A 15,201-nucleotide genomic window follows, 5' to 3' on the forward strand; every position below is an offset into this window, starting at 1 on the left:
AATATGGAAATTTGAGAACACTTCAAAATATTGTTTGGAAAAGCAAACGGGTGTTGGGTGTGTCTGGGGTTTCAGTTCTAGCCATGGCATTTTGCCGCATTTTACCTAGCACTAAGTTGATGCAAGTAAAGCAATCCACCGTAAAGCTGCAGTTGCACTGATGGCTTCACCGATTTTTGGGGGAAGGCAGCAGGAAAAGCAGCTGGGAATTATTGTTTCCCAGACCGGGAAAAGCTGAACAAAAAACAGCTCCACACAAATATCAAAATTCCCAGGTAGAAAAGGCCTTAAGACGTTCATACGGGTCAGCGGTTTCAGGTTAACACAAAAGTATAACTTCATTACATTTTAAGAAAGTTGTATGAGACCAAAAGGTATAATGCTCCCATTGTTAACCTTTGGGGCTCGTGGCCGGTATGTTCCTATCCATGGAGCCACCAGCTATCGCTTGTACTTGCCATCCCGAGCGTGATATATTATTGCACGGACATATTGCGGAAAGACGCCTCAGTTACTTCAAGCCGTCTTCATGTGGCAGATCTTTTGGGAACAAAGCTTGGTCACATTCATAACAGGCTGGTTTAAGCGTCGCACTGACGCGGAGAAGTGAGGTGTCTACCCCACCACGAGCTTTTTGGCAATAGCTAGAAACGGCTTGCTGTAGTCTCCTGGAATTTCAGCTCTTTTTCGAACGTCATTTTATGCTCTATCTTAAGTGCATTTCACCCTGTTAAGTGCATTCACCATGACTTAAGGCAATTTTTGCGTAAGTCCGTATGACCAAAACGTGGATTACCTTTGGTTATTCCGCCAGTGCGTTGTAGTGTGATCTCCAAAAGTTGTTTACCTAACGATTCCACTCCTTAATCTTCCAATGATGTGCTTTGGTCAACATAGGCCACTGGTCCAACTCGAGCGAAAGCGCTGGCTTCTTGTAACGTTCACTCGAGTGACGCAATTTGTGGATTGCATTGACCTGTTGTCCAACAGAATCGCCTTTCCTCCTGCGATTGGCATTTTAACCTCAGAGATCATCAAAGGCCATTGACCTAATTGAACATGGATGCTTGTATTTATGTATATATATACATCTCTCTCTCTCTCTCTCTCTCTCTCCTCTCTCTCTCTCTCTCTCTCACTCTCTCTCTCTCTCTCTCTCTTCTCTTCTTCTCTCGCTCTCTCTCTCTCTCTCTACTCTCTCTCTCTCTCTCTCATCTCTTCTCTCTTCCTCTCCTTCTCTCTCTCTCTCCTCTCTCTCTCTCTCCTCTCTCTCTCTCTCTCTCTCTCTCTCTTCTCTCCTCTCTCCTCTCTCCCTCTCTATCTCCTCTCTCTCTCTCTCTCTCTCTCTCTCTCTCTCTCTCTCCTCTCTCTCTCTCTCTCTCTCTCTCTCTCTCTCTCTCTCCTCTCTCTCTCTCTCTCTCTCTCTCTCTCTCTCTCTCTCTCTCTCTCTCTCTCTCTCTCTCTCTCTCTCTCTCCTCTCTCTCTCTCTCTCTCTCTCTCTCTCTCTCTCTCTCCTCTCTCTCTCTCTCTCTCTCTCTCTCTCTCTCTCTCTCTCTCTCTCTCTCTCTCTCTCTCTCTCTCTCTCTCTCTCTCTCTCTCTCTCTCTCTCTCCTCTCTCTCTCTCTCTCTCTCTCTCTCTCTCTCTCTCTCTCTCTCTCTCTCTCTCTCTCTCTCTCTCTCTCTCTCTCTCTCTCTCTCTCTCTCTCTCTCTCTTCTCTCTCTCTCTCTCTCTCTCTCTCTCTCTCTCCTCTCTCTCCTCTCTCTCTCTCTCTCTCTCTCTCTCTCTCTCCTCTCTCTCTCTCTCTCTCTCTCTCTCTCTCTCTCTCTCTCTCTCTCTCTCTCTCTCTCTCTCTCTCTCTCTCTCTCTCTCTCTCTCTCTCTCTCTCTCTCTCTCTCTCTCTCTCTCTCTCTCTCTCTCTCTCTCTCTCTCTCTCTCTCTCTCTCTCTCTCTCTCTCTCTCTCTCTCTCTCTCTCTCTCTCTCTCTCTCCTCTCTCTCTCTCTCTCTCTCTCTCTCTCTCTCTCTCTCTCTCTCTCTCTCTCTCTCTCTCTCTCTCTCTCTCTCTCTCTCTCTCTCTCTCTCTCTCTCTCTCTCTCTCTCTCTCTCTCTCTCTCTCTCTCTCTCTCTCTCTCTCTCTCTCTCTCTCTCTCTCTCTCTCTCTCTCTCTCTCTCTCTCTCTCTCTCTCTCTCTCTCTCTCTCTCTCTCTCTCTCTCTCTCTCTCTCTCTCTCTCTCTCTCTCTCTCTCTCACACACCATTGAGAGTGTGTTCTTTCCATTTTTCCTTCATTATATAATACCACTTACGCACCTCAAATTTATAATAATACTAAGGATCATGTACACATAGTGACCTCATTGACCTTTAGTGACCTTGAGACATGTTTTACGGTAGCTGTATTTGTTGTTGGTACTTTTAACCCATTGTACTCTTTTGATCAGCATATTTTGCTACATTTATGCAGCACCAAACATGGTTAACATAGGTCACTGATCTAAATTGAAACAGAAATTGAGGATTTGTTCAAGTCAGTTGTGCCACCATCCACGCCTGCTGCCATTAAAAAAGCGTCGCTGGTTGACAAAGACAATCCTCGTCCAAAGGAAACCAAAAATGTTATCGATGACCAAGTTGACCTGTGGCGTCGGCTCATCCACGCCCTTGGATGATAACGATTGCATATGTGCAGTCCTTGCAGCATACCAGACGGATTATTCCGAGTGCAGATAAGACGGGCGTCATTTGGAGGAAGTAAGATTACAGTACCAAAAAAGTAGTTTGGTCTGGTATTATATTGGCCGTGACCCTCCAATTCCATAATGACCTGAAAAATCCCATTGGCCTTACAGCTGTGAAATGACACTACCACCGTCTCTCTTTCCTCTTCAATCCGAAGATGCCAGAGATCTCTGGCATCTTCGGATTGAAGGATAGGGTACTAGAGGCGTATTTCCTCTAGAGGCACTGGAGGTTTTGTGTCATTGATAAAGGCGATAAATCGCTTAAGTGGCATTTGACAGCATTTTTGTTCAAATATAGTTTTGGTCTCCTTGCACCTTGCATCATCACAAATGGCACTGTGTTGGTCGTGTGGGAAACATAAGAAATGGTAGGAGGAAAATGTTGTTTATTTGCAAAACCGTATTGTGCTACATATTCCGTGTTGATGGACGCATCCACTTAAGAGCAGCAAACGCCATATAAGAGCCTGAATATTTCTTGAATCCTAATTTTGGCACCATGACTATCGTGAAGCATTCATCTTTGCTGAGGTAGACATAGTAAAAATACCCAGTTCTAGCGATAGTGTCGTAAAAAATATCCACGTTCCCACAAATATATGCTATGTCTGCTTGCGTAAAATATAACCTACCGAAGAGACTTCAAGGGTTTGAAATGCTCAGCATTTGCAACAACTTTGTCTTGTTAGCCCATTAGCTCATGCAAACAATTTTCAAAGGCGCAGCCTGTGTTTTATTGAGATCAGGTAGGAAGATGAAGTTTGTTGTATATTTTTGGTGAATAGTCCAATTCAAAGTCGATGTCTTTCACTTCATTTGCAGTTGAAAACTGGCATCGCACCGATAACCCTCGCCCTGATTCGCCGCGTTTCATAACGCGGACTGACGTGGGGTCGACGCAGTCCTCTGCAGTTTCCAACCTAAGAAAGATAGAGCTTAGTAAAAAACACCAGTGGATTTGTCTTAAAACACCAGTGGATTGGTCTCTTAAAATCTCACGATTGATATTAAGTTTGGAACTCCTAGGTTGAAATCCGGCCCCATTATACCAGGTTAGAGGTAAAGTTTTCCCGAAAATCGTATTGTTGAACCCCTTATTGGAACACGTGAGGGATTACGCCATCACCAGTCTTAGCCATTGCGTTCAGCTTCTGCTTTCACTGGTGGATGTTCGTTCTTACGGTGACGGGTCACATCTCTCCTTCTTACGGTGACGGGTCACATCTCTCCTCACACGGTCATGATGACATCCTGGTGGATGTTCGTCCTTACGGTGACGGGTCACATCTCTCCTTCTTACGGTGACGGGTCACATCTCTCCTCACACGGTCATGATGACATCCTGGTGGATGTTCGTTCTTACGGTGACGGGTCACATCTCTCCTCACACGGTCATGATGACATCCTCCATCTCGTCCGGACTTAGGAGTTTCTGGTTGTGAGACCGTCACACTTCCACCGACAGCGCATCCCAGACGCAGTAGTGCAAATGATTCTGGTCAGGCAAGTTGGTCGCCAGCCGTCTTTTGTGATGAGGTAACAGTGTCCAGCGAGGCACGTGACCCCGATTATGCGGGAGGGGTCATCATCCTACTGCAAAATGACACCGGCTGGTTCGAGCCCCTCGCAGTACGAGAGCAGCGTTTCTTCGCGATGGCGAATATACGCAACATAGACGATGCAGTCGATGTCGCGTTTTCTATGTCAAAAATAGGAACTCCGTTTTTCGTTGAAGAGCACGTCACTGCCAACCACGACTTTCTTCGGATCTTCTGATACCAGACCCTGGCTCGGGACTTGCCTCTCTAACGCATGGCGCCAGACATCTGTGGAATTGCAAGCCGCTCAAATGTCTTAATCTCCTTGGACTTAAGTTGCCGCTGAACGTTCAATCTGGAGACCCCCAGTGACCTGGCCAGCATGCGCAAGCTCAGACGGGTTCCAAGCTGGTCTTTTTAGATCAGGCCAGCTCCTCCACTTTGCTCATCTTCTTTATCTCTTCTGGTCTTCGGACAGGGCTGTCGTGTGGCGCTCACTCTGCGGCTCCCTGGCAAAGAGGGCCGCTGAGTGGACGCCACAGGTTTTGGGATAAACCGTGCGAATATAAGATATATATATTAGCACGGCTTATCCTACTATAAAATACGTATTTGCTTATATGAAATACACAAACACAGCCTAATAAATAAAATAAACAGGTTCTCAAGTTTTGGGAGAAACCGGCTGATGGATTGTTTCGCCAATTTAAAATTCGGGAACTCGCCACAATACCAGCCTCCCACCAGATGTTTTGCTCAAACCCGGCTTAAAAGTGTTGTGCATTTTCTTCGTGAGAACCATCTTGCGCCGCTTAGCAAATACTTATTACAGCTAAGTGGATTGCAAAACAGAAGCAGTAACGCGCATGCTAAGTTGTAGGCGTACATTTCCCTCGTGCTGCTATTTTACCGTCGACCCTTCAGCAGCGCCGTGAATCACAGTCGCAAAAATGAAAAAGATGCACTTCACACAGTGCAGTACATCTTCACCTTTCCGAAGTCATCTGCAAAATGGAGTGAAATTTTCTGTTTCCTAAAAAACACCCACTGAAAATATTATTGTTGTAGTTTTCCAACTGCTGAAGTACCTTAGAGCTGGGAATACTTTTGGGGGACGGGAAAAACACTTCGTTTCTGACTTGTGGGGTTCATGTGGGACTTCACAATCCAATCCGTTTCTGACTTGTGGGGTTCATGTGGGACTTAACAATCCAATCCGTTTCTGACTTGTGGGGTTTATGTGGGACTTAACAATCCAATCCGTTTCTGACTTGTGGGGTTCATGTGGGACTTAACAATCCAATCCGTTTCTGACTTGTGGGGTTCATGTGGGACTTAACAATCCAATCCGTTTCTGACTTGTGGGGTTCATGTGGGACTTGACAATCCAATCCGTTTCTGACTTGTGGGGTTCATGTGGGACTTAACAATCCAATCCGCCGCGGAGGCCTTATAGTCTTGCCTGCCTCTTACTCTGGCAGAAGGGACGGACACCAATGGGCATCGAAACCCTTACTTCTGGTTTACTAGACGCGCAGCTTAACCAATGCACCATCGGCAGCCTTCTATGCACCGCATATACCTAGATTATGGTATATCATGTGCAACATGATCGTGAGTGTCTGTCTGCTGTATCCTGCAGACGATGGTCTGGAGTCCACATTTTCCACATTTTTTCATACAATGGCTGTGTGGCTGGGTCGACTCTGCTCCAGGGAACAGCTGTGTGTCGCTGGGGACCACCGCATCGCGAACGGGACGGCCGATATATATTTAAATGAATTGCTTCGATCGAGCCGGGGGCAATAAATCTGGCAACCGATGTCAAATGAAATTCAACTTAACAGATGGTCCCCACGTGCCAGGGATGAGTTCAAATGTGCACAGCTGGCTTTTCCGATTTCCCTGACGTCATTCTAAATCGGCTAGTGATAACCCCAAGATTTTGTCTGGGGGTCTGTGTGGAGTGCACGACGCATCCACAGACATTGATACCGTTTCTCAAGAAGTCTTAGAAGCGTTAGCGTTCTATGGTTCACTGGTTTTACGTGAACGGATCAAGGGTCTCTGCTACCAGCCGTCATCGCCGGCCGAGCCATCACGGCCAGCACCGGCCGAGGTAGTGCACTGCGCGGGTTGGATCAATCTACGGATCATGGATCAATCCACGGGCCGGACTGGACCGGATCAAATATTTTTACTATAACATGGATTAGGACAGCACCGGATTTTTAAGTTACACTAAACTACTCGCACGGATTGAAGGGAGTGATAACTAATTACTGGGAAGTTACCGCTACATAGTCCGTTAAAAGTTGAATGAAGGTATCAACTTAGAAAGAGCATTTTGACTTATAGAATACGATCATTTGAATTCTAAGCAATGCATTAACAGGCCGCATAGAACAAAATTTATCCACATATTTTAAAAACGAATTATTTGACGAGAAGGTCAGATTGACAACTTGAAATCTGTGAGTGGCACTCAGATATGCTGCTTTGGAAGACAGAAGCCTCCCCGTCCCCGATCACTTGCAAGGCAACTAAATTATCTAATGATATATTACCCTTGATAACATATTTACCATTCCTCCTGTTCTTGTAGCGAACCCATTTATCTCCTGTGGGTAGCATTTCACTTCAGAGTTGCAACACAGTGCAGGAGCATGTATTGCTACCAGAAAGCACACTACGGATTTTAAAACGCAAACTCCTGTCTGAAAAGTTAGAATGCAACGTTATCTATGACAACATTATAGTTTTTGTGTGCCTAGTCACTCAGCCAAATTTGAGTTAAGCGGCAGCTTCAAATTAAATATGCTGCTTGCATTGATTTATTTTCAGGTGGTGTCTGCTATCAATATTGTTGTATCCTCACAATTATGTGTTGACCTTCTCCCCAATTAATGTATCTCGAAAAACGAGCACGTTGTCCTCTACATCCACGGATCAAACGTTTTTCACCAAAAGTGAGTGAGAGACTCTCTGCATCCAGACAAAATTTTGGGTACGTACTTGTCCATTTGATCCAATCTATTCTACTCCTACCTGCATGCACCATGCACAAATTGGACGCGGACAATACATTTGCATACATATGATTCTCCTGTAATATTTAGAAGGTCCGACACACTTAACACCGAGCTAGGAAATGAGCGTGGATGAGCATTCCACGAACATGCCATCGGTTTAACCATGCCTCGAAGTGAAGACCTTCCATTCACACCTCAAATAAAGATTTGGTAAGATTTGGAATGGCTCGTGCAATCACTAGAGCCCAAAGCAAGTGGCTGGTATGTGTATGAGATGTTTGAATGCAGTGGTCGTGGCAGGTGTCGGATGATGGGCAAGTATACACGTAACTCTCGCACCACGTTTTTTGAATATGGGAAAATTATAAATTTGTGTATAAGGCACTCATAGCGCACTAGGGCCGTTACACACTGACTAAAACGTTGTGCTATCTAATAATATTTGCATGGTTACTCCACTATCGCATTGAAAACAAAACAGAAATAATGCTCGCAGTTGAGGTTGTTTCATTAGTTAATGTTTCCAAGAACTGATGCACACCTCAAGTGTGTATCAATTGATATCAAGTGTGCCCAGCTCACCTCATATATGAGGTGAGCTAGCATTTTAGTTATTCAGAATGCCGACTAGATGAGCGTCGTCTTGTGCTTGTGAACTGGTCGCTGCTCAAACTGTGTAGTGACATGTGCAGGAATGTTTCACCGAACGTGGAGTCTGAAAATGTCAGATAATGCGCTCATGCCCGCATATTATTGAAACTGGAAGTGATTTTGGCCCCTGAGATGTGGTGGTAATTGTGAAACATTGGCCAAAATAATTGGGATATGATAAATAGTATGGCCAGGCTTGTTTGTTGGTATCTCCATGCAAACTTGCATTTTAACAGGCAGCAAGCTGTATTAACTCTCTTATGACTTACTGGCTTATGGCATCTTAGTGTACTTTTTCCGATGGAAATACCTAAATGTCTTCTATCAAAGGAACTGAATGAACCAAGTTAAATGTTAACTTTTTAAGAAGTCCTTAATGTTGGAGCGAATTGGCACGGATCCACTGGTAAATTTATTCTGGCAAGGCGGACACGACCGGAGTGGACTGAGAAATCTGGAAAATCTGTTAGTCGGGTGGATTGGATCTGGACTAGCCAGACTGGACTGGACCGGATCCTAAAAATGAAATCCGTGAAGTGCTCTGAGTCAAGCCATCACAGTCATCACCAGCTGAGCCATCGCCGCCATCGCCAGTCGAGCCATTACCGCCATCACCACTTCGGTCGTTACTTTCATGCATATTTTAATTGTTTTTGCCTAAAGTTCTACTCGAAATAAAACTTGAGTATTCGCGTACTTCTGTTCTATAAGCACTGCACACAGGTTCAACATTTCTCGCAGTGAGCTTCTACACTGATGGCTGATATCTCTCTAAGAATTGGCACGGCAAAGATTATGGTTCCTAGACCGCACCGCATGACGGCGGCTGTGACGAACCGCACTGCATGACCGTGATGGCTGTGATGGACCACACCGCATGGCAGTGATGGCTCTGACGGAGAAGAAGGAGGCTTGCAAGAATCCCCCGGGGCAAAATAAACAAGTACTCAGAGGAAGTGGAAGGACAAACAAGCTCGCAGAGTACAGCGCTCGGAGGAAGCAACCCATTGATGGTGTTGATGGATTTAATCATATCTAACTCCGCGTATGGCCTGTGCAACCAAGCGTGCAGCAAATTTATTCCTCTACGCTATTACCCATCACTATAAGTGACCTTGGCAGCTGCACCGATACGATCAAAATCCTGCGTTGTCTTGTGCTCACGCGTTGATGGGGTGGGAGAGTACTGATACGAACAGTGTCCTAGAATTGCTGACTTTGGGTGTAAAGCAACACCCTATGAGGAGGAATTTTTCACTCCTTTCCCCCATATTTTATGTAAATTTTTCACTCCTGCCCGACATTACCTGATCGCACATGCCAAAGCCCTATTTCCCTTTCTGAGGCTTTCAGATGTCATCCAAAACCGAGCTCACTTGAAACCACCAAGCATAAACGAGGCTCCGCAGAACCTGGACATCTATGGCTATGTCCTGCCTCGCCTACATCTGGATCATGTCTATGTTTGCACAGAGCAAGGGCGCCAGATACCTCCAAGCCCAAGAACCCCAGCGACCCCAGCCGCTTGCACGCATTAAGTTTGGTTTGTTTACAAGATGCATGACAATCTGCAGCTGTGCGCCAAATGCAAGGATTTCACGCATCCCCTATTTTTTTGGTCTCACCACCACACCACGAAAGCAGAGCCTGGTGCAAACACCAGCAAGGCCTGGTAGATGATTTTACTCCACGTATTTGTTTTTTCCCGGAGAAACTTGACCACTAAATTGCATCACTCCCAAAATGCATGAGTGAAAAGTTTAACAAATGTCTTCTAAATTAAACTTACAAGATGAATATCACCATTTGAGCACTTGTACCAACATATTTTAAGTCAAGTCAGCTGATTACAAAATTTTACGACAAAAATACCAGTCTTTATATTTATTTAGTTACTTTTGTTTTTATTGGCATCATACCAGTTTGATACCACTTTATTCTTCCTTCCTTTTCGATTGTCTTTAGAGGTACCATCTGCTGCTTAAAATTTTGAACAATTTCTCAGCAAGATGCTCCAACTGCAAACTTGTACGTATTTAACACATCAATTGGATTAATTCGCCAGCAGTCCAAAACATGATTGATATGCACCCAAGCGTGAACAGTTCACAGGGAATGAAGGAAACAATTTGAAGCACGGAAATTATTTTTACCGCCATTTTTGCTTTCTCAAACCTTCGGTCAACCGTTTTCTTGGTTCATAGCGGTGCTCAATAATGATAAATACAAGCCTTTCGAGTGTCTGACTCACCAGGCTACCTGGCAAGGCTATTTTAATGCTGCCATATACAGCCTTGGGACAGACCCGACGCTGCTAATACAGAAGTGTTTGAAGGCGAAGTTCTGCCGTCTGGAGATGATTATCATGCACACCTCTTACTTGTCTCGCATTTTGATCTCGAAGGTTGGTGCGCATGATTGATATTTATATTTGGGGGGTGGGTCGGAGGACTCTGTCTGCCAGCAGACCATGCAAAAGGCACTGAATTTTTGTTTCTGGGGAGCAATAAGTAGCCAGTAAGTCTCCTGTGGACCAAGTAATTGCTTACCTTACCTGCCTTTAACTCATGATTGGTGACCAGAGTCAGCCATTTTCTGTTTTAATGCATCGAGTTTGCCATTACACAAATGATGATGCCACAGGGCATGCAATGGGCTTATTTTGCTCCATATTCTTGGTTATTGGCCCCAAATTCTTAAAGTGGTCCCTCATGGCTGCTTCAACCAGATGTTTTCTATAGTTGTCATGGTTTGCAGGCCGGCAAATGACCGCACTGTATTTATGCACTATATTTTTTAACACAGGGATACTCCAAGCTGCATAGCAATTACAATATGAGTTAAATGCTGCTGTGTAACAAATAGTCAGACCACCCCATTTAAAATGTGAAGTCAACATCTCAAACTTTGTCATTAAATATGAATTAACAAGCCCAAATGGATGCATTTGCTGCAGCTGAAAAGGCAAGCAGCAATACTGACATAGTCATCTAAAAGCTATGTTATTTTTGGAGAAGAGAAATTGCTTTGTGGAGCATGCCCATCACTGCCCTTGACATAGGTTAACCATGACAATCAAAATAAGTTGTTCAAAGTGATTTAAAGTGTTTTGATTTGTGTGTTCTCAACTTTGTCTGATGTCAACGAACATACACAAATAAACTGAATGAAAATGCAAGTTGAACCAGCCAAAGACTAGCTTTAAATATCTTGTTTTTATCACAAGTGCTGCTGTCAAGAGATAGGTGAGTTGAGATGATGTTCATCATATGGGCTACTCTAACTTAGGTTAAGTTGGTCAAGTGCATGGCAAGTGGCAATAGGAAATGTGCGAGAATCAGTAATTCACAGCTGCTGCTGTAATACAAACAGGTTATACAGGATGAGATGATGTAAGGCATCTTTAGGTTAGGCATAGGCTACTGTTATGGAAATAAGCATCGGTATTTTGTAAGAAACAGTGACAAATTTTTTGGCTTCCCTGACCTCGTCTTAACAGAAGCCAGAATTATGTCTATTGTGTTTGACTTAGTGATGGGCTGATGTGCAGTAGTCTAAGGAATTTTCAGTTTGAGTGTTTTATGCTTGTTGGATTTGCTGTTGTTATTTTGTCATTGAACTCCTTTGCTTTGTTTTGTTTTAAAAGTGCTCTGGAAAGGAATTGAAAAGCGCAGCATCAAATTATTGGGTTAATGATTTGTTATGGTCATAATACTCCCATGAAATTACTATGCTTTAACACGCGCCCGGTTAGCCGGCTCGGTTGGGGGGGGGTCAATTTGACCCCCTCTGAGATCTCGGAAACTAAGAAAGCTAGAAACACCAAATTTGCAGGATGTCTTGACCTATACGTGAACTCACTTAGGTTAAGGTTTCAGCTTCCTAGGTCATGACCTTAAGGTCAAATAAGGCCAAACAAGATCAAATTTCAGGTTCGTCTCCAAAGCGTCCCCAGAACCTAGACAACTGTCTCAAAGCAAAAGGCCACAAGTCCATTTGAGGTCATTGACCTTGTTTGACCCTTCGAAGGTCATGTTGACCAAAATGATACAAGACTGTTCTGCGTTTTGCATTTGAATAAGCGACAAAGATTACGCCAGACAGTATGTTCCTAAAACAAAACGTTCGAGCCGGGTCATCTTAGGTCAATGGCCTGTTCTGACCTCTAAGAAGTCACCTGAAGATGTATGATGCGGTTCCCGCTGTCAATAAATTCGAAATGAGCACCAGAAACTATCCCATACATCAAGCCCTAGAGAAATAAATCGGGTTGGTTTTGACCTTTGTCTGATCATCATACCTGACCTTAAGTCAACGTAAATTGCTCATTTAATATTTGTGGTGCCTAAGAAAGCATCTCAGAGATGTATGTTTTCGTCAAACACTCCGTTGTTGTATAAGATTGAACGATTCGCTAGAAATTGCCTTCGCTGAAACCATGGGCTAACTTTGATCTGTCATTGGTCAGCGACCTTACAAGGTACGCCTAAAGTTTTCATGTCAAACGATCTGTTATGCAATTTTCTATAGCTATGCAAAATTTGGCGTGGCTACGCCGTGCCGTTCAAAAACCATCGGGGAGGGGGGGGGGCAGTTTGCTCCCCCCACCCGAGGGCGTGTAAATGTATTCTGTCACTCAAATGGCCTAAGATGTTAAAAAACGAAATAGTTTTGTCAGGGTCCTGGTATTCCGTCCATGCCAACTTCAAATAGATGTCTTTGTTTGCTGAAGCATCAGCCACGAGCTCATAAGTTTCATCTTTTTTAATTGATTTTTTCACTCCCGCATGGTCTTTTTGCGATGGAATTTTTCACTCCCACCCTGTTTCAAAGGCGATTCTAGCTCCCTGGATAGGAATGTGATCATTTTCCGTGAGCAGGCTTACTCGCATCTAAGTCACTGCCAGGATGAAATGACTGTGCTAATAGATTATGAAATGTCTTAATTTTAAGTGTAGTTTCTACCCATGAAAGCGAAAGCAGGTATACTCGTCCTATCAAACTGCGGGCATGCGACGACATTCACCTTGGCGCCAAACAGGGAAAGCTATCGCCGGGTGTGAGCGATGCATGAATTCCATGTCTGTGAGTAGAATATAGGTGTCTGTCATGGTTACAGAACATTGGTATTATGCTGGTTCACTGGGTCACTGTTTCGTTGCTTGCCGTGACAGTGCCAATATTCTTTTTATTTACGTCTGCTTAAATCTGTAAGACGCTCGGTGAATACAGTGACAAATGTACTTGATTGCTGGTATCGGGGAACCTAATGTTCTGTTCCTTGACACTTCCGATACATTGTTTTTGTTTTTGTTTACAAACCGCGATATTTATGATGATTCATAGCATTTTTTTCTGCGCTCGTCGGTCATTGGCAATGTCAGCTGGCGGGTGAAACACTGGAGGGGGGGGGGGGGGCATCATTGCATATCCTATTGGTGGAATCCCGTGTGACTCAGTACAGGGCAATGACGTCACTGGTGCCCTGTGTCATTGGCCCCCGCCGCTGGCATATATTTTTTCTATGCATACATATCCTAGCAATTGCTACCAGCAGTGTTAGAAATAGCGCTAAGCAAAATGGCCCAGCTATCGATGTTCTGGCAAAAATGTTTGGTCTTACCAAATATCAGAGGTGATGAGAAATATATTTATAATATTATGTTGTATATACATTGATAGTTATAGTAGCTCATCAACTAGCTTTCAAGAACAACGAGAAACAAGGTTTTGGAGCAGAAAAGCTGAGGCCACTAAAACCCACATTGTCGAGCATATATCGGATGAAAGCGATGGAAATGCAGCGAAACTTCCGCAACAATTTTGCGTTTGCTTCTTTCTTTAATTTCTACGCATTCTTTTTCGTAAGCAGTTTAGACGTCAACAGAGCTGTCCAATGGTCATTAGATCGCCACGTGGTCCAGGGCCTTAAGATCGCATTTCGTTGAGGGCCTTGACTTCTCGGGCCGCGGACAAATCGCAGCTAAGCTAACGATCTTATGCCCGGCCCCTTCTCTTTGTCCCACTTCCACCTTCCTCTGCTGTAAAGACGTGGATCCCTACAAAATACCACGTCATGCTGATGAAAATCCCGCGGAATGCAGTCCTCCTTGAAGGATTTTGGACGATGCGATATCTTCGATCTCACATCCAATTTCTGACTCGCTTTTGCTACTCGGTTCTCAGATACCAAAGAAAAACATAAAGGCATGGGAACCTAAATGTACTCTTATCAATGTACCTAAGGCACCCACATAGGGAGAGAATGGGCATGCAGTGTAACAATTGAGGGAATGAACATTTAGACCCAGGCCTAGACTTAACTGCATTCATTTAGTATATTCAAACTTCATGTTTATCGTACCCCAGGTCGGTCAATCCTGTGCTTAATGCTTTCCTCAACAAATTCGGCAAAGCTAGAGCTCTGATGGAAATCTATGACACTTAAGCATTATTAGTAATTGCACACGCTTCTGGATATCCGTTCTGAAAGCAACGGGACCTAAATCATGTTAATTATACAGGTGCCTAGATTACTAGTTTGCAACTTGTATAAAGAGCGACGTAAAACCGGAATCTCGGATGATCCCACGAGAATGCCCAATGCACGGGATCCGAATTGGAGCAGACAGGTCTCGCGCTACGTCAACTAACACCTCCAATCATTTTTTGGAACCCCGTCGGCTGTACTCTTCTAATGACATAGCCTTTAAATGAGATGGTGCACTGCACCGGACGTCATTGACCTCTTATGACAATGGTGCAGTGGTCCTCGTACAAAAATCCCGGCTAAACACTCCAATAACTGCAATCGTTGACGGTGATATGAACGAGATCATCAGCTTCAACATGCCACGCAAGTGTATGCAGATCGACAGAACACACCTTAGCAGAGAGGAAACGACAGTTTAGACACATTCCGCCTAAACCAGACATAACACATTCCGTCCAAAGGACTTCTCACAAACACAGTGAAACACCATTCACAAGCTGTCCACGTGATTTATACAGCCAAAAGGGAGACTGCACCAAGGACAGCGCACAGTTTCCCGTCCGCAGGTAAACACATCGTCATTATAAAACCATCAAATACACCATCACATACCATCGTCACACATAATCGTATCAAGCCACCAAGATCAAGGTTTATCAATACACAAGATCAAGGTCCGATCAAGGTTAAATTGGACTCCTTCCTAGCCCCACGCACAGCAACAGCCTGAGCCGGCCGGCACCCGGTA

General features: G+C 44.4%; 1 protein-coding gene across 1 annotated transcript in view; it reads left to right on the forward strand.

Annotated features, from left to right (window-relative positions):
• Positions 1-15,201, forward strand: part of LOC119097417 (metabotropic glutamate receptor) — a 194,481-nt gene that overhangs the window by 143,825 nt on the left and 35,455 nt on the right. The window lies entirely within an intron of this gene.

Source organism: Pollicipes pollicipes, unplaced genomic scaffold (genome assembly GCF_011947565.3).
Source record: "Pollicipes pollicipes isolate AB1234 unplaced genomic scaffold, Ppol_2.1 Scaffold_4295;HRSCAF=5057_pilon_pilon_pilon, whole genome shotgun sequence".
Lineage (NCBI taxonomy): Eukaryota > Metazoa > Arthropoda > Thecostraca > Pollicipedomorpha > Pollicipedidae > Pollicipes > Pollicipes pollicipes.